Below are 20195 nucleotides of genomic sequence, written 5' to 3' on the forward strand. Positions count from 1 at the left end.
TCATTTTGTATATTTGGAGAGAGATCAGAAAATAATCTCAAAAGATTGCCTTATTGTTGCAAGGGTTCTGTAACACTGATTCCAACATGTCCCGCAATATTAGCTAACTGCAACATTTTTTAAATTCTTTGTGGTTTCTTTAATTCTTGGTATATTTTTCTAATTTGTCTTACTTTAAACTATTAATTTGTTCATGAAACAAATGTCTTTCAATAACAAGGTAAGTAGCTTTGAGGGAGGGGGAGGGGTGACCTGGCAGTCAAAATAACTGGACGGGCTTCTTGTGGGCTTTGATCACTGTGACAATCTGCTGATTCCATCTCAACCCACTACTGGTCTTTCCACATCCACAGTTCCATGGACTCCAGACGCTCCCCACCACTGAGGTCTTGAGTGTGGCATGAATCACCCAGCCCAAGGGGCGGCCTACACTGCTGCAGTGAAAAATCCTGGACCACCAGGCTGAATCACTCAGCAGAGGTGTGCAAGGCCAGATCATCTACACTGAGTCTGCCTGTTATGGATGGTGAAAGCCCTCTGGGACCGCCAGCCAATGGAGACACACCACTGTCTGATGGGTGGTGCACCATCTTGCCCATGCAACACCTCATGACCGCCTGATGATATATACAGCACTCTGCCTGCTTATTGAACCGGAACGCCATCTGGATGATGTGGCTACAACCCAGAGTGTAGTGGTCTTTGCGGCGCCAACTATCCTCAAGGTCATTCGCAATCCCAGCAGTTGACCACGAAACCCTCCCCTCTGAGAGGTGTCAAGACTCTGCTCTCCTCTCTGTGAATGGCATCTCTGTTCTAGGGCATTGCCATCTCTCTCCCACTTGGTTCCACACACCGGGTAAGACTATCATCTCCACCTTTATATGTCCACAAGTTTTGGAACTACATGGATTAATATGAGCGTGGTGCCCCCCCTGTGTTAACACTCTCACCCCAGACTGACCCCCCTCAACCCCAAAGTGATAGTTGCTGGTCTTTGCCATGTACTGTCCAGCTTCTATTCACTATCTGCTTCCAGATGCAAACCTCTTTTGCCTCTCCCAGGCTCCCCCTCACAAACCTGGTCACCATTCACCCTTCAAAGCCTGCACTATGGTGTCTGCTTGCCATTATTCTTTTATACTGTGTTCTGAAAACCTAGTACTCACTACTGCCATCTTGTGGCAGCTATCCTAACTTCAACCCAGGGGTTCCCACCTGTTACTTGATACCATCCATTGGCCACAACTGGGATTACACTCTTCACTGTTCTACCTACTAACACAGACCTACCCTGCCACCTATGGACTTTCAGGATGGCAGCATATAACACGCTTTAGCCTCAATATGCTGTTCCCTGGCCATTAAGTACACCCTGGAAAGGCCCAAATTTAATTGCTCTAACCTTGAGCCAGATAGGAGACTCTTCTGCAAACTACATATCCTACTATGATATCATGAAAGTTATTAAGGACCAAGGACCTCCCAGAGCAATCTAACAAATTTTCCTTTGCAATTCACAAATTGAAAGACCAAATTGTGTAAATTTGTCATAGGTTTCAGGTGGATGAGAACAGAATTAGGAAACTTTTCAAGAGGTCTCCCTTCTGGAACAGGTCTCTTCGCTCATTAAATCTTGCAACCAACCGTGGAACCGCATTGATGACTTGTAAAACCACTCATGTAGAAGCAATTTACGTATTGTGGGTTTATCAGAGTCATTTAAAAGTCAGACACTTTTACAATTTATATCCAACACCTTACCCACTTTGGTTGCTCTGCCTGAAGCCCTTTGCTCTATTGTTGTGGAATGCTCAGATAGACTGTGCCCCACAAGAGATGATGTTTTTTTAAGTCTGCCTTGCACTCTTCTCTCTCCCCCACACACCCCTGTAACCATCTAACATTTTTCTATCCATTTCTAGGAGTCATACTTCAATATCTACTCCTGGACTGTGGAGGTACCGGGCTCCACTAGCGGGGGTGGCTGGGAGACTGCACATTAATCATACTGCTGTCATAGAGAGTTTTCACTGTCACAGATTATTGTACCTGTCTTGCTTGTGGAGTGATAGTTTCATGTTTTTTGTCTTTTCTCTGCGTCCACATTTTTTATACCCATCTGATTGACCATGTACATTGTCGGCCTCATAGACCCAACTGTATTTAGGGAATGTTTTCTGTCACCATTTCATCACTCTATATTGTTTGCTGGTTTCTACCTGGCATAGCTTAGTACTCTTCACTGCTAGCCCTTAGGTGGGTTTCACCCTTACAAGTGTTTATATATCCCTATAGTATAGCTGGTGCCCTTAGGGGTTAAATGTCCTGTTGGATATTTAAATGTTTAAATCCAGTTTACTGGGAATGAATTTTGATTTAGCTATTATGTTGAAGGAGTCTGACTCCTTTGTTAGTTTTACTTTACTGCTACTTTTTTTGAAAAAATTTTGCTGTCCCGATTTTCTTTCACCCAATGTTGATGAGCTTTAACCCAGCTTAACTAGTCTACCCACCTTTATGCTCAAGTATTGGGGGTGGGGTGTGTGTGGGCAAGGCTGGGTAAGGTCCCTTGTGGAAATGGACTGCTCACATATCTGTACACCCATTATGGATAGAATGAAGATATGCTCTTGAAACATAAGTAGAATACATTCTCCTGTTAAAAGGAATTAGCTCTTACCTACTTAAAGAAGCATAAAGCTGATGTCATCTTTCTCCAGGGGACACATTTGGTAGTAGCAGAACATGACAAACTCCATCTGTTACAGCAGAAAGTGATAGCATATGCATCCTTTACATCTAAATCATGCAGGGTGGCTACTTTACTTAAGAAAGGTATCCCATACACTACAATCCCAAGTATCAAACCCCAAAGGCCGCTATATATCTCTGGACATCACTATTGATAACACTCAGTTTACATTGTGTAATCTGTATGCACCTAATCTCTATGATAAATGTTTTTTTCCTTGATATTAGCATTAAACGTCATCCCTATTTGGACTCCAATATAATTTTAGGTGGGGTCTTCAATATTGTTGCCTCACCTGCATTAGACAGAAGGGTAGCATCTGCATGGGGTGGCCATGCACCCAAGGTAGGAATCCAATATATTGCTGATCAATTACTTTTGCTGGACTTCTGGCGGTTGCATAAATCGACATCCCAGGACTATACTTTGTAGGAGGCACACAGTGCTTATTCTCGTATGGACATACTAGTGTCCTACTCCTTATTGCATGCATTAGGGGACACTGGTATAGACACTATTGTTCTATCTGAGCATGCTATGCTATTAGTAGAACTCATTAAGGCCCCTCCCACGGATTCTTATAGACAATGGAAATTCCTGAGCCACTTATCTATCTCTATTCCATTCCAGAACATGCTCACTGCAGCATAGCAGGAATTCCTATGTAGAAACGAAGCCCATCAACCTGATCCTGCCTTACTTTGGCAGACAGCCAAAGTGGTACTTAGGGGACATATTATTTCCTACATAGGTCAACACTCCAGAACTCATGCAAAATTATACCTAAACACACAAAATGAAATTACGGAAGCTTAACTGATTATGAAGAACAATCCTACACCCACAAATAGATTACAGTGTGATCAGACCTGATCTCAATTTACTAACCTACTCACCCAGATCGCGGATAGGAACACTCACTTAACCAGATTCCAATTCCAGAGACATGGCAACAAGAATAGCTGTTTGCTTTCTAATCTGTTGAGAGGGAAGTGGACTCCTGTGATCATCCCAGCACTTGGTGAACACTTTTATATTTCCCAACAACTTAAGGAAAAATTCCACCTTAGTAATATATATTTTTTTATGTACCTACAATTACATCACTACATTATGTTACACACAGAGGGGAAAATGAATCTGCCTGCTCCCAGTACATTGGATAGTTTATTGCATTTCTTGAAAACCCCAGAAATGTAAGATTCGAATCCTTTGCAATGGCCTGTATCCCTTCAATATCTCAGCTCTTAGATTACAAGAGGTTCACTTAAAAATATTAAGCAAAATCTAAATATCTCATACCCAGAGTAAACAATATGTGGAGAAGTAGGCGGGGATACACCCCAAGTGTAAGCATGCATCAGCCTCCTTCTTCCGTAATGTGTGGGCATTCAGAGAGATTCAGAAATTCTGGAACAAAGTCCTGCACTTTCTCAATTTCTCAACTTCTCAACGTCTCTTTAAAAATCTCATTATCCATTGATTTAACCACCATTCTTCACTGTAATTATGATGGATGGGTACCGATCCTCCCCCTAAGAGAGATCCAGGATGTTAAATTGTTTCTCACAGTGGTCTTCACCAAACTTGCCAAAAAAATGTCAACATTGGAATGCCCCATCTCCCCCTTTTCTCTTGGAAGGTAAAACTGAAATCCATATTTTAACAGAAAGGCAACCCTTCCGAAGATTGAGAAAGGAGTAATTAAATTTTACACTAAATGGGGTCCATACATAGAATCTTTACATGTGGACCTGCAAGATAGTATCTTGAAAATGTTTGATAACACCACCTGGCTGCCGTATTGGTCTCTGGAGATTCACTGATCAATCAGTCAATCCCCAGTCATCTGTCCTTACCTTCCCTTTGTCACACGCCAGGTCTTCGGTCCATCTAAACCAAGGAACGGGTCACTTAACCCTCCACCGGAGTCCTAGCTTCCCCACGGCCGAGCTCCATCTTAGGTTCGGGTCTGCGCATGCCCACACCCGACTTCTTCTTAAAACCTCCTCTCTCCTTTCATTGGTCCTCAGATTGCCTCCCACTATTTAAGGCACCTTCCTCCCACCTTCAGAGCTTGTTCTTGGTCATCATTCTCGTGGGAACAAGGTGTGGATCTTTATCCTCCTCGTGTTCAGTCCTGCTGTCTGCAGATCATCATTCCACCATTCCAATTGTAATAGCCTGCAGTCCGCAGACCATCGCTTCACCCTCTTGTGTTTAATCCTGCTGTCCGCAGATCATCATTACATCATTCCAGTGGTAATAGCCTGCAGTCCGCAGACCATTGCTTCACTCCTCTCGTGTTCAGTCCTGCTGTCCGCTGATCATCACTCCACCATTCCAGTGGTAATAGCCTGCAGTCCGCAGGCCATTGCTTCACCCTCGTGTTCAGTCCTGCTGTCCGCAGATCATCACTCCACCATTCCAGAGGTATTAGCCTGCAGTCCGCAGACTTTCGCTTCGTCCTCCTTGTGTTCAGTTCTGCTGTCTGCAAATCCTCACTCCACCATTCCAGTATTGCTGAAATCCACTGATCCCGACATACTCTCCAGAGGGCTGAGACCTGCGTAGCGGAACCTGCTAAAACCATACCCTCTTGTGGGGGTTCCTGGAGAAGACCAGCTGCTGCATTAGACTCTGCACCTTTGGTGAGTAACAGTTTTTTGGTAAGATCAGGGTTCGTGATTCCTAGAGAACCCTGACACCCTTCCCTTCTCTTCTCATCTCATCACTCTCTTCTTTTTACTGGACCACTGAGTCTGGGGCTGTCACACTAGTCCTGCTTTCCCCCCACTCTTTGGATGTCATTCTCCCCTCCCCCACCCCATTGTTATACACTGTCAAAGGACCCTCAGTTAGCTAGGATTCTCTAACTTGAGCACACACTGCTGGCCTAGTGTGCTTCATTATCTCTTATAGTTGTGTTTTGGTGAATAACCAGAAAACTACATGGTGTTAGATTTGTTATTTTAAATCAGTTTACGCTATGTAAGCTTAGATTCTCTCCCTAATCCCGGCTATTTGAGCAGCCATGTGTATATAAAATCTACTAACTTTGTTCAATAACTTCATGTCTTGTCTTTCTGTTGTATACAGTTATTATGTACTTATGCTATGTCTGCTTACCTGACAGTCTTTTCTTAGATTAATGTACCCTGTGTTGAAGATGTAATCGAATAGCTGTTTAAAAAGAAAAACTAGGTAAGTAGCTGCTTCTGCTGGGGATGACAAAAAGTGTAAAAGTCACCATCCTTAACTGAAGATACCTTAGAAATATCTTTAAAAGATCTTATTTCAATATTTTTTAAACTTACAATATTAAGAAAAACACAAAAGAATTGAGTGCAGTGTGAGGCATCACAACACTAAGGGAAATTCATTAAGGAAAGTTATGCAAGAAATTGAGTAAGTTTTCTTACTTAAGTTTTTTGGGACAAATCCATTTTGCTATGCAAGGGGAGCACATTAGTTTATTATTTTGCACATAAGGAAAATACTGTCTGTTTTATCATGCAGCACACAAATACTTGATAGCATTTTTATACACTAAAATTTAAAATTGATCTAGGAAAAAAAGCCAGTATTTTACTTATGTGCAAAATAATAAACCCAATATGCAACCCTTGCAATGTAACATGGTTTTGTCCACGAGAAAACTTAAGTAAAATAAATGAGTAATTTCCTTAATGAATCAGGCCCTAACTCCAGATGACAGCTGTTAGATAACTATTCACAATGACAGCTACAAACACCTTTTCTCAATTCCTATAATTAACTCTCTGCTTGGAACAGCAATCTAGCAATACAACAGCAACAGCAATACAAAATGTATTGAAAACAAAAGTAAAAAGCATGACCAATCAGATAACAGCCATCACTGAATCAATTTATGGCAATCTAATGAAAAACATACTCTGACACTTCTAGGCAGTGGAGCACCACTCCAATCTTTTGGCTCAGTAGCTACAACCTGCCAGTTATAACTAGTGCCCTATAACTCCCAAGGTGGAGTGTTGCTAAAAGGAACCTACCTTTTTAAGGCAAATGCTCCACCGCCACCCGAATGCTGATTGGCCTGCTTTTCCGCCACACCATGATCAACTTGCAAACAAACCATTAATTAAAACACCAACAAAAATGATGACAAACACAATGAGGGACCGGGTGGGAGGGGATATTTCCTGTGAAAGAGAAAGTAACTAGCCCATGCCTAAACTTATAAAACCTCTCCAACCCAGGCCATTCCCCAAATATTTTCTAATTGATTAATTAATATAAACAACCAAGTCCTGCATTATTAGTCCTTGCCGGGAATGTAAATCAACGGACATGGTGAATTTTGTTACAACCCCTTAATCTAATCCATACCTGAACTGCTCTTTTAGCCATGTTGTTATCAGGAAGTATCAGTGATGTAATTAACATCTTCTTGGAAAAGTACTTCAGGGGTTAAATTCCACCTCTACAGGGAACATTCAGGAGTTGAGTGAATTAAGCTGCCATTGTTATTTCTGTTTGCTCCCTTTTGTCTACTAATGAGAACTACAGGCAGCAAGGAGCCAAACCCAGCAGTGGTCACCTGAGGGAGGACACCTGGGGAGGTAGGGGAGGGGGCTGGATAGTGTGAGAAGCCCACCAATCGAGACCTTTTGCAACTCCCCTGGGCAGGCAGTTCCCAAGGTGGGATTAGGAGGTTATAAAAGAGGCTACCCTGGGAGCTGGACATGTACGTGACTGACTTGAGCCAAGAGGTGATGCTCTGTCAGAGATGTGCTGTGGAACCTATCTCACTGGATTTATTTGAACTGATTTCCACACTTGTTGAACCTGCTATCGTTAAGGGGCCATGCTGTATTTAATCCTGTTCTGCAGAATAAATCATCCTTCTATTTTTCCTCTAATACCATGTCTGAGTGATTTGGGAACCACGTATCTTCACACCGGGCATCCAGCTTTATTTTCTTTTACCACAACCTATGTGCTAATATGCCCTTAGGCCAATTAATTGCCCTCTGTTATGTTGACAATGTTTCTTTTGCCTTCAGCATGCCAGCTTTATTGGCACCTCTTTACTAGGCTCCATATCTCCCTTGCCTTCCCTCCTCAGTCAATGGCTCTAATTCTGTTAATTGTGCCCACACTCCAGGGAACAGGTTCAGCTTGCTTTAGCTCATTCCCTCATCTCTCCTCCTTCCCTGTTCTAGTATCATAGCATCCTGAGATACTCTTAAAACTTTTTGCCATGTGTGTCAGTTCATAGTTGTGTTGAGATTGTAACTACAAGGGGCCTGATTTATTAAGAAAAATAAGGCAAAAAATGAGTACGTTTTCTCCTGGAAAAAACCATGTTACAATGCAAGGAGTTCAAATTATTCTTTTTTTAGTTTGCACATAAGTTAAATGTTGGCTGTTTGTTCATGTAGCACACAAATACTTGATAGCTTATTTGTACACTGAAATTTAAAGATGATCTAGGACATGCCTTACCCCAAATATAAATCTGACATCACAGTTTAAATTTACATCCCCCTCCAATGCAGCATGGTTTTGCCAAGTTGCAAAGTTACTCATTTTTTTTGCTTTACTTTTCTTAATGAATCTGGCCAAGTGCGTTTATTGTATAGTCCTCTAATGTTTTGTTCTGTTTCATCTTGTTTTGTTCTATGCTCTCTGTATGGCACTGCGGACCCTTTGTGGTACCCTATAAATAAAGAATTATAATAATAACAAATACATTTTAAAAAAAAATCCAGTCATTATATTTTGATTCAGTGAAAATAGTTTTAGAAAATATACTGAGGAAATGGGAAATCCTTGCTCACAGTGGTCCTGAAGCTTTGGATTCTGGGTAAATTCCATATCCAGGTAACTGACTGTAGCCAAAATAATATAGTGTAGCATAATGCTATGAAATATCTCGAAGCTTCAACAACTTCTATAGCCGAGCATCAAGTTGTTATACCCAACAACTTTTATTATATTCTGCTTTATTTCTTTATTTCCTGGTGCATAACCATCTATGAATAATAAAAAATACATCTTGTCACTTGAAATCAGTAAATGTTGCTATATATGGGAAAATAAGCTGCTGGTTCAACAGTTTGAAACATCAAATAAGGACGTTGCTTCTAATAGTTCACGCTCTGCTACAAGTCTTTCGTAATGTATCAAAAGTACGGAGATTAAAAAAATAGGCTGAAAACATAAGACATAAAAGAAGTCGAGAAAAAAACGATAATTTAAAACAAGTGAAGCCATCAATCCTGTTCTGTGTGACAAGCAGCATCAATCCTTGTTACTAGATGAACAGCTACGTTTCAAGCCTGCATGATCTCCATGTTTAGACCAGCCGAGCTCTCCATATTCACACAGTATGAATCTGAATAAAGTCTCCCTCTATCTTAGATATCCATTTGTAAAAATGTCTTTTGTCTTTTGATGAATGTGTCAATGGGAGAAAATTTAAGAGCATTTCAAAATATGAATTTGAAAGATACGTACTCTTCTCCCAACACCCTAATTTGTGTTGTAACCATGGTTTCATATGGCATGTACAGTCAGACAAAGATAATTTCATCTATGTAAATGAATCACAGAACTAGATACATGTTGATCGGTTTATATTATATGCAGAAAAAAACTTTCTAAAGCAAAACTGCATCTACTTGCAGAATTTTTTATGTTACCATTTTTAGGTATGTTAGATGTGTCTTTTAAAATGGCGAGAATCCCCTATTGAACCTGCATATTGCTCCATTTTCGAACATAAGTCCAATTGCAAATCAGCCTGGGGTGGGTAGCACTATATCAGGGGGACACGCAGCATGGGTCCCTTGCTATAATGAAAAACCAATCCCAAGCTGTTCAGCGCTGGGATGTATTTTCTAGGGAGTGGGTATGCCAAAAAGAATGAGCGGGCCTCCCCCTCTAGGAATAACCAGCCCAGTGCTGAAAGCACTAGGGCTCTTCCTACCCCCGTGGGCTGTGGGTAGTAGTGTTGTAACGGTGATAGAATGTTAAAAAAACAAACTGATGCCATTTTATTTTGTGGAACTACAAGTCACAGCCAGTCCAGGCTGCCCTAAACAGTCTGGGCATGCTGATGCTTTTATAGCTACAAGCACCAGCATACCCATGGCAGCCAGGGTATGCTGGCACTTGGAGAACCACAAATGCCAACATGCCCTGACACCCATAGCTGGCTGTAATTATATATTATGATTGATCTAAACTGCAGTTCACAAATCTTTTGTTGCAGCACAACCTACAATTGGGTTATTCTTTATTTAGTATTATTTATTTGTATAGCACCAACATATTATGCAGTATCTTCCAGAGAATATCAAATAATTCACTTAAATTCTTGAACCATTGGTGCTTACAGCCTAAATTCCCTAACAGACACACACACAAACTAGGGTTCCTTCATGTCAGTAGCCTATTAACCTACCAGAATGGTTTTGGACTATGAGAGAAAGCCAGAGCACCCAGAGGAAACCCATGCCAACACATGGAAAACAAACAAATTGCACACACATAGGGCCTTGGTCGGAATCGTGAGGCATCAATGCTAACCAATGTACCATTTGAACTGAAGTCAGACACAGATACAAATGCAAAATTTTTAACAATGAAAGGGGTATTGAAGTACTCAGGTTGAGTAGAATCGAAGCATTGGAAATAGCTATAAGAGCATAATTGAAAACAGGCAAGTCATTTCATGGAGTGTTGTGAGTCAGGGCAAGAGTGTAAACACATATCTCAGTAGAGAGAAATCAGATATGGCCGAGAGGCCCCGGACATTGACAAGCTGAGGCTAATCGACATGGTAAAGATTAAGAGCAATAACCAGTTTTACTGTAGACAAGTAGCAGCCAATGCAAGTTGAAGGATAGACGCAGTCCAGGCCATAGATGTGTAGATGCTGGAATCTCAAAAATGCACACATCGCTGATGCATACTGGGGAAATATTGCAATGTTGGTATGGCATGACATGGGTGATACACTCGGTTGTGAGTTAAGATACTGAAGGCACTGGAACAGCTAAAAGAAGATCTGTACACCCAATATGCTTCTAGAGGCTGTGATGCAAACCAGGAACTCTAAGAGCAGGTCAGGTACTCAGGACAAATTCTATACACTGTGTTTCTGGAGTTTGCAGTTCAAGCCAGGATTACCAAGAGTAGTTCAAGAACTCAGAGTATATGTCAAATACTGCATGTCAATCTGGAGATTGAAGTGGAATCCAGTAAATCCAGAAGTAGGTAATGTTATTATGGCACACTACAATTAACCTTGGGAGCAAAGACACAGGAACACTGGAGTGGATATGCAGGACACAAAATATTTGCAAGTAGTGTTCACTTTGAAGAATACCAGACACAGGAAAATATGGTGAAGCTAGCCTGGAAGAGAAAGACATGACTCTGGGCAAGATTCTCTGTAACAAACAATTTAACTGGTTATCTGATCCATATGAGGACTGTATTAGAACTACCAAGGTAAACCCAGTATTATAGGATACCTAGGAGACATTACATTATAGAAAAATATGACCTCCAAGTAAAGGTAACCCATTCATAACATGAGAGTGGATGTTTTTAGTTTAATAGATTTTCAAATAGTACAGTAGGTAATGTGAACTTATGAACAATCTCCTGATCAATAAAGTTACCAGCACCCCCATTAACCACTAAAACAGGTGAATGACAATGCTCCAGGTTAAAGTATACAGTATATCCACAGCAGTTTGAGTTAGCAGCCTCTATAAGTAGACTTATTTTCAAAGGTTCAGGAACATCCTTACAAAATGGTGGAGAGAAAGAAGCTGGTATGGTTGAATATGCAGACCACCTGCAAAACTCTGTGTAGTATTCTTCTGAAGATTTATGCCCTTGCCAAAGGTTTCAAAGTGTGATTCTGCTGGGGCTACCTTGTCAAGGCCATCATGAAGGAGACCCCAGACATTAAAGAATGCGTCAACAGAGGACAGAATAGGACTGTTAATATCAAGTCCAAAAGCACAGGTTTGTGGAAAACCGTGCAAAAGTGATATCACAATGGCAATACGTTGCTCCTCTGAACTAGACAATGCCTGTGTGAGTTTAAAATATAATTTGCAGCTTTCCAGGCAATTCCAGAACACTTTGCGGTCTCCAGAAAGCTGAGTTGCATTGTTTTGGACTGGAACTCACATGGATTAACCCTTTACAATATGCGAGAGGGTTGGTTGGTCAGGATTTGAGCAGGAGAAGGTTGTCTTACCTCTATTGGTGTTGGGTCAAAAAATGTGTAAAAGGTGATGATTTTGAGGGCAGTATTTGAAGGGATTATAAACTACTAGAACCACTTCACAAGGTTTTCACCTATAGCAGCTTCCTTTCCATGGAATGTGACATGTTTCACAGTACTCAGTTGCCCACAGGTCTTAAACTCGTACTAGTAGTAGTTTATGAAACACAATACTGTTGATGGTGTATACAGGACACAGAAGGGGGTATCAGGCAATGACAAGGATAGCAGGATAAAACCAAAATACAGCCCAAAGGTCAGGGCAGGATGTGTTAAACATGGGATCAATGGACAAGCTGAGGTCTGGCTGCACTCAATAGTATAAATCCCGTTAACTGGCAAAGGCCATGGCAGGAAGAGGTCAACAGCAAATCCAGAAACAGGCAATGGTCAGGCACAAGAGGGAACAGCAAATTCCAATAAAGATCCCGGGTCACAGCAAGAAGGCAAATTAGATCAGAGTGCCAAACAGCACACTAGCTCAAACAGAAACTGTTACCTGCACAGGTGAGAGCCAGGAATCCGATTTTTATATTCAAAGTAGCCATTGAGAACAGACCAGCATGATTAACTGCACTAAGGCAGCAGATTCAAATGAAATGATTAGGTTGCTAAGCAGCTCTTGCTGTCTAGCTATCTGCTAGATGCCGTCAGTGCATAGAAAGGACGCTGGTTGCTGTTACTTGGCAATCAGCTCAGATAGAAGCGGGACCTGCAGTAGCCTCATAGGTATGAGAATTGTGGACAGTGACCATCTAGCCTGTTAGTTGTTAAGACAATGAGACTTTTAAATATATAATAAATTGTTATGATTTAGTATAAACTGTTACAGGATGCTTTGCCTCGTTAAGTAGGTACTGCTATTTCTCCAGGGCAAGCTTGATACCAAGAAAATCTCTCTGCAAGGAAGAATTTCTTGGAGAAAAAGTCCCATGGAACTTCCCAGAGAACTCCTTTTCGGGAAAGAATAGCCCAAACCCCTACAGAGGAGGCATCAACCTCTACCTAAAATGGTTGAGTTTGGCAGGGTTAAGGGTTTAAAAGAAAACAAACTCTTATTCCCAGTTGGGAGTTACCAGACGTAATTACAGTAAGTCATTTAATATTTACCGTGCTTTCTAGTTTATATCTCTTCAAGTGTGGGCAGCATAGGCAGTGCAAAGCGATTTGGTACATGGGTCTCCAAATTCCATTGTTTTCCTCCCAGTATGTAAAGGATCTGTCTGATGTGTCTATTTCTATGCTGTTGTTAAAATAATCCTCCACCATCCTTTGGATGTTGATAGTAGGATCAGGTGGAGTTACGGCAGAAGTGTCACATTTTTAGTCACTTCTATTAGACCAGACCAGACCAGATGTCAAAATGTTGTGCTGAGTCATCTACATCATCCCTTGGTCTCATAGGAAAGCTATTTTTTTTCCTAGCAGCAGTTGCCTGAGATACTGAAGGAGAAGATGCCGTGTTGTCACGTAACACTTAAGCTGTCATCTTGCTCATCAGGAGCTCCTTGCATCTCTTGAAATCTGGGTCAGTTGGAAACAAAGAGAAGACATAGCTCTTAAACCTAGGATCAAGCACAGTTGCCAAAATGTAGTGATCCGATTTCAAGATTTCGATAACTCTTGGATCGTGGCGAAGCAAATAAAGTACTTCATCTATAAGTCCGACATACTTAGCATAATTGCTTTGTTTAATCTTCTCCTGCAGTTTCTTAAGGTGCTTTTCCAAAAGTCTAACAGAGGGAATCACTTAGCTGAAGCTAGCAGTTTCTGAATTCACTTCACAGGTGACTACTTTGAATGGTTTCAGCAACTTGTACATCACGAAAAGTATTCTCCACTGCGCTTGAGTAAAATACATTCCTCCTCCTTTCCCAATGTCACGGCTTGTGGAGTAAGCATGGATGGCTTTTCGCTGTTCCTCTATCCACAGAAGCATATACAGGGTGGAATTCCACCTTGTCACCACCTATTGCTTCAGTTGGTGTCAGGGCAAATTAAATTGTTCTTGTAGCTGCTGCAATCTCCTAAATGCTGTTGCAGAATACCGGAAATGTCCCAAAATTTTTCAGCCACAGACAACATCTCCTACACGTCCCTATTATTTTTCAAAAAGCTCTTTATCACCAAGTTGATTGTGTCAGCAAAACAGGGAATGTGATGGAATTCACCCAGCTGTAATGCGTTTAGAATATTGGTGGCGTTATCAGAAATGACATATCCTGAGGAAAGTCTAAACGCGATAAGCCGTGTGTCAATGACATCCCTTGGTTTTTCAAACAGGTTGTCAGCGGTATGTCTCTTAGTGAAGCTGGTGATACACAGAGTAATCTGCCTTAAAAAATCTGGAGTTTTTGGGTGCATGCAGCTGTTGTTCCTGCTGGTGAAGGTGAATCACCAACCCAGTGGGCTGTCACAGTCATATAATCTTTAGTTTGCCCAGATCTGCTTGTCCACATATCTGTGGTTAAGTGTACAGTGGGTAGAATGGCATTTTGTAGCCCAATAAATACATTTTTACGAATCTTCTGGAAGAGGTGAGGAATAGCTTTTCTAGTAAAATGGTGTTGTGATGGAATTTGGTAACGAGTACACAAGACCGCAAGTAACTGTCTAAAAACAGCTGCAATAATAGTGGATATTGGATGCAAATATAATACTAGCATAGTCGCCAAGGTGTCTGTGATCCGCTTTGCGACTGGGTGACAGCTTTCATACTTGCTTCCTCTTGCAAAGGATTGTCAATTGTTGTAAACTACTTGTAGTCTTCTTCTTGGTCTGCTTCTGGGATGAAGATCCACCCCCAGCTGCAGCAGCAGCAGTGGGACTAACGCTCAAGAATTCTTCTGAGGAATCCAGGATAGTGGAGGAGTCATCTAGCCTTTGCAACTTGGATGCAGGACTAACTCGGAACACTACTGAGCATATTGATGAGGAAGGTGTTGTGGGTGTAGATTGCAGGTGTTGGGATCTAGCTGAGAGAAGGGAACTAGCTGATGTTGGACTGCTTGTTGTTATTTTTTAAGCATAAGTTTCCGACTTTCCCAACAGCTTGCCATGAACTCACTTCAAATGGCATAACATGGATGAGGTTCCTAGATGGTTAAGGTGCTTACCTCTACTGACTGTGACTTTACAAATGCTACAAATAACTAGACGACTGTTGTCAGGATTTGGGTAGAAATAATTCCACACATAAGAGGTGGATTTTTTGGTGTTATGCCCAGGCATGACAATGGCCTTCATATTATCACATGCAAGAACTACTTTCACTGGTGCAGGACTTATATAAACATCATCATTCTCATCAACATCTTCATTAGCGCCTGCGTCAGCTAAACAAATATCCCCCTCATTCTGTTCCAATTCCAAAGTGGCATCCTCAATTAGTGTATCACCGGCTACACTTGGGCTTCGCTTGCACTCATCTGCAAAAATGCTGAAAGAGGCCTTCTTTATGGGTACACAATCAGAAAGGTCAGGCCTACACATAGCACTCGTGGATAGACTCTCCTCAAGGATTTGTGTCATCTGAACATACATTTTCCTCTAATGCCTTACTGTTTTCTTCCGGCTTGGCTTGTACATGTAAAAGTAGTTGGACACCACTTTTGGAGTCAGAATGACAAGGTCTTGCTTGGTCATGAAGAAGATGCCTCAGTGACAGTTGCAGAACTAGCACTCATAGAGAAAGGCGAAGGCCTCATTCTTTACTTGCCACTATGTGTGTAGAATGGCATGTTGGCAATTTAATTTTTTCTGCAGATAACTTTGCCTGGATTAAAGATTTTTTTTCTTTACTAAGGTAAAGTGTGTTTTTTTTTTACATTTTTGTTTCCCTGACTTAAAAGCACTATGCACTTTAACATAGGCTTAGCAGATGACGTAGAGGGATTACTCTCATCATGACTGGTGCCAGCAGCTGCTTGGGGCTCCTGGTCTTCTGTGTACTGCTGTAAATCCATTTTGATAACACAGTACAATGTAACTGCAGATTTTGAAGAACACTGCCAGCCCTATTATTTCTACTTCAGCAATGACAATTAGAAATGGAGCAATTTAGCTCTCCTGTTTGTGTGTTAGCTATATAGCACAGTACAATGTGACTGCAGATTTATAAAAAGACTACCAGCTCTATTATTTCTATTTCAGCAATGACAAAGAACCGTGCTACCCCTTCTGTGTCTCTCTGTGAAATGGTGCTGATTCGCCGTGGAGGGCGGTATTTATAGAATGCAAAACTCTCAAGATCAGACGACGTAACAATGACGTTTTGCCTCGTTTTCAATTATGAGAACGAGCGAAAGTACAGAGGCGGCTTAGCTCGGTACTCAAATCTGCTAAGTTCTGCTAAGTTCGGGTGGGCTCGGTTCTCGGAGAACTGAGCCTGAGCAACTCTAATTGATAGCACAGGTAGAGTGTATAGTAAGGACTATATGGATGAATAAAACAATATAGATCATATAGATGATATAGATGAAGATATTAGCAACAAAATGGGTTATAGTGTAGTGTTTTAATAAAAACGCTATGTGGTAAATTTGCTAAACTGCGGGTTTGAAAAAGGAGTTGCTGCCTATAGCAACCAATCAGATTCTAGCTGTCATTTTTTAGTACATTCTACAAAATGACAGCTACAATCTGATTGGTTGTTATAGGCAACATATCCACTTTTTCAAACCTGCAGTTTAGCAAATATACCCCTATAGGTCTATATGTTTAGACCATGCGGTATAAGAGTTTATCAAAGAATGCTGATAGTTATCTATTTAGCACTGCCTAAGACATACTTTAGTACATTTTTTCTAATTGTTCCATTTTTAATCACTGCACATACTAGTAAATATCATAAAGACATTTATTTTGCATACTTATTGTGATCAGTTACCATTATACACATTTTGTTCCTTCAAGTAAATTCAGCAAGTAAAATGACAAAGTCTATTTTGGACACGCATTGGTTAAATATGCAAATATAATCTTGCAATCAGCAAAATACAAAGAAATGTTATTGCCCTGGTTCAATCAGCAAACAGTTTTGTGTTAAAAGTACATTCACTTATATAACCATATGCTAAACCATATGTTTGTTCCTATAAACTATTCATATATTTTAATTAGTCAAGCCTCTTAATTTAAATGTGTAAATCCACACAATGATGCCACATAGATGTGATGAGTAAGCTCTGCTTAATAATAATATAGAGTACATCCAACATGAATAACAATTATAAATCATTTTATAAAACATCTTGATTTTTGCTGGAATTATCTGTACAATACTGAGGCAAAAGTCCATAACACAATCTGGATGTTTATTGAGCCCTCTGTGTGTTTAACATTCTGAATTTTACAGGTACTTAGCTGATATTAGTGATGAGCAGTATTTTGGTTTTGGTTTCTGGTTCTAAAACTTCTTCATGTTTTGGTTTCGGTCCTGGTTTTGCCCAAAAATCCTCAAAGGTTTTGGTTTTTTATCTAGATTTAATAAAAAATTTTGAAAATAGGTAAAATCCTGTGATTTTGAGCTGTTTTTTTGCTCCTACATTACTATTTATAGCAGAAACATCATTTACAGTCTATTATCTAATGATCTCTTCACAATTGTCCAAATTTTCACAAATTTTGGCCAAAGACTGCAGTTAGCTGGCTTGCTAAAATTAATGATAGCGCAGCTGCACAAATACATGACAGTTTAGTAAAATATACAATCCATATAAAACATAGTGGCACAACAGTGTGCATAAATTATCTACACGCAGTCTCTGAATGCTGAATGTGACATTCCTGAGATTTACCAACAGATTGACTTAGGTAATAGGAATAGGAGGTCATTAGACGGACAGCGGCATCAGTAGACATTTGGACAAGTTGAAGGTGGGCTAAACCCAGATAAAAAAATGTTGAAATACTATGCACACTATATTTTGAGCATTAAGGGGCATCCATTATTGACAGGGAAGTTAGTAAAAAGCAGAAGTCATTAGATGGACAGCGACATCAGACAATTAGAAATTTGAGAGATATTGACCAAGGCCATAAAATGGTGCAAAATGGAATTGTCCATGGGACCACCCATCCATCTATATATTGAAAATGACATGCACAAAGTTTAACAAACCTAGCACTTCAGCAACAGTAAGTGCGACTTTTGAGGCTGAAGTGCTTGATTTGTTTGGGACCTCACAAAGCCAACATTTTCGTTGCTGGTTGCTGAACTGGAGAAACAATAGAGATGTTAAAAAATTACTAATGGGCACTTGGCAAACAAATATCAATATCATCACCCTCATTACAGATGTCTAGATTAATTACATTTTAATTTTACAAAAGAAGATACATATTGTAGTCCTTTGTTTGACAAGTAACACTTGTCCACATATCCAATGTTAAATGGAAAGTTGGATTCAATGGCATACTCAAGCACTTTTTGTTTAACTGCCCGGTACAGCTGAGGAATTGTTGTACCGGAGAAATAGTATCGAGTGTAGATTTGGTTGCCAAAAACATCTGCCTTGGCAATACAATTGAAACTCCACATTCTAAGACATTAAGAGGACAGAATTGCAGGCATAGACTACATGTATAGATGGAGTTATGAAGGCTGACAATTTACGGTATGTGATGGAGTTAGAGAGTATAGGCTGGTTAAGTAATTTTTATTTGCATTGGAGAAGGCAAATGCAATGATGGCAGAGTTACAAAATCTTTCATTACTATGAGAGAGACCAGTGGCATGAGGATCTTTCCTGATATGGAAATCATTGTTATAAACTTTCATTATGTGTGTGTAGACAGTTGTGTCTGTAAATTAGTTGGAGAAGTGCATACATCCATGGGAGTCAAAGAAGACCTAAATAAAAATTGTCAAAGAACAGATCTTGGCTCAGAAATGCAGACTGCACCAGATAATTTATAGGATTGCAAAACATCCATTGAATAGAACCATAAACTGATTTCTACTTGTATGATACAATTATCCTGCAAGCATTTTGAGCAAATAATACTGTGCCCAATCCTAAAGAATTAGTGCGTAATTAGATAGTCAGCAATTCAGTCCCCGCACTATAACTAGAGACCCAGGTGTGGGAGATGGTTATAATCGCTGTCTACAAGGAAGGGTATTTCTGAGGAGCATACCATACTATGTAAACAACATAGGGACGCTGTATAAAACAATACATTTCAGACGTCCATGATTATACATTTCAAATGCTCCAACAAAACCAGGAAGGGTAAAATCCATCTATTAGAAATTTTAAATTGCATGTTGCTATTAGGCACCATAGTATACATTAAATATACTTTGGGAAACAATTAATAACATACTCTCAATTCCTGATCTAGATTTATGGGAAATTAAAACCAATAAAGAGATTGTGAAGCACACACAGCAATTTTGAATCCCTTTAATCACTGTATTTCACTAATATTTCACTGGTGTAACAATAATCTTTTTTTTTGCAATTAAAAATACAAGTTAAATTTTAATGTAACAAAAGTAATACATATTAAACACAACAGTGACCTCAAAAATGCAAGGACTGCATGGGGCACCATTTAGAAACAGCACTTGTATTTCTTTTTTTTTTGTTTGAAGTTTGTACGCTCTTGTCAGTGCTACTAACTCGGCAATTTGGGCTGAGTGTGGAGGACCTAGTGGAGCAGACTCGATTATGTCTTTGTCATCAACTACAGCCAGGGCCGGATTAACGGAATGGAGGCCCCCCTGTTAGCAGACTGGCCCCCCTGTTAGCCGACCGCCCCTCCCCCCCCAGCGCTTACCTTCTCCTGTCACTGCAATCCTCCTTCCGCGGAACGCTGTAAGCGGCTTACTAAGGAGATCTCGTGACACTCTCGCGAGATCTCCTCAGTAAGGAGATTACTGAGCGCCGGAGAAGGAGGACTGCAGTGACAGAGCTCAGCATTGATCGGGCCCCCGCCCCTGTCCCGATCAATAATTCTGCATTTCTCCTGGATCATTAACAATAACGATGGATTTATTATTTTCACAATTTGAAACATTTATGAGCAATAGATTTTGGGTATGGCCTGATCTTCATTGTAATTGTTCCCTGAGACCCTCCAGTATGAGGATAGATCTTCTGAATGTATCTGTGTTAGGTAGATGAGCATTTAATTTTT

Source organism: Mixophyes fleayi, chromosome 6 (genome assembly GCF_038048845.1).
Source record: "Mixophyes fleayi isolate aMixFle1 chromosome 6, aMixFle1.hap1, whole genome shotgun sequence".
Taxonomy (NCBI): domain Eukaryota; kingdom Metazoa; phylum Chordata; class Amphibia; order Anura; family Limnodynastidae; genus Mixophyes; species Mixophyes fleayi.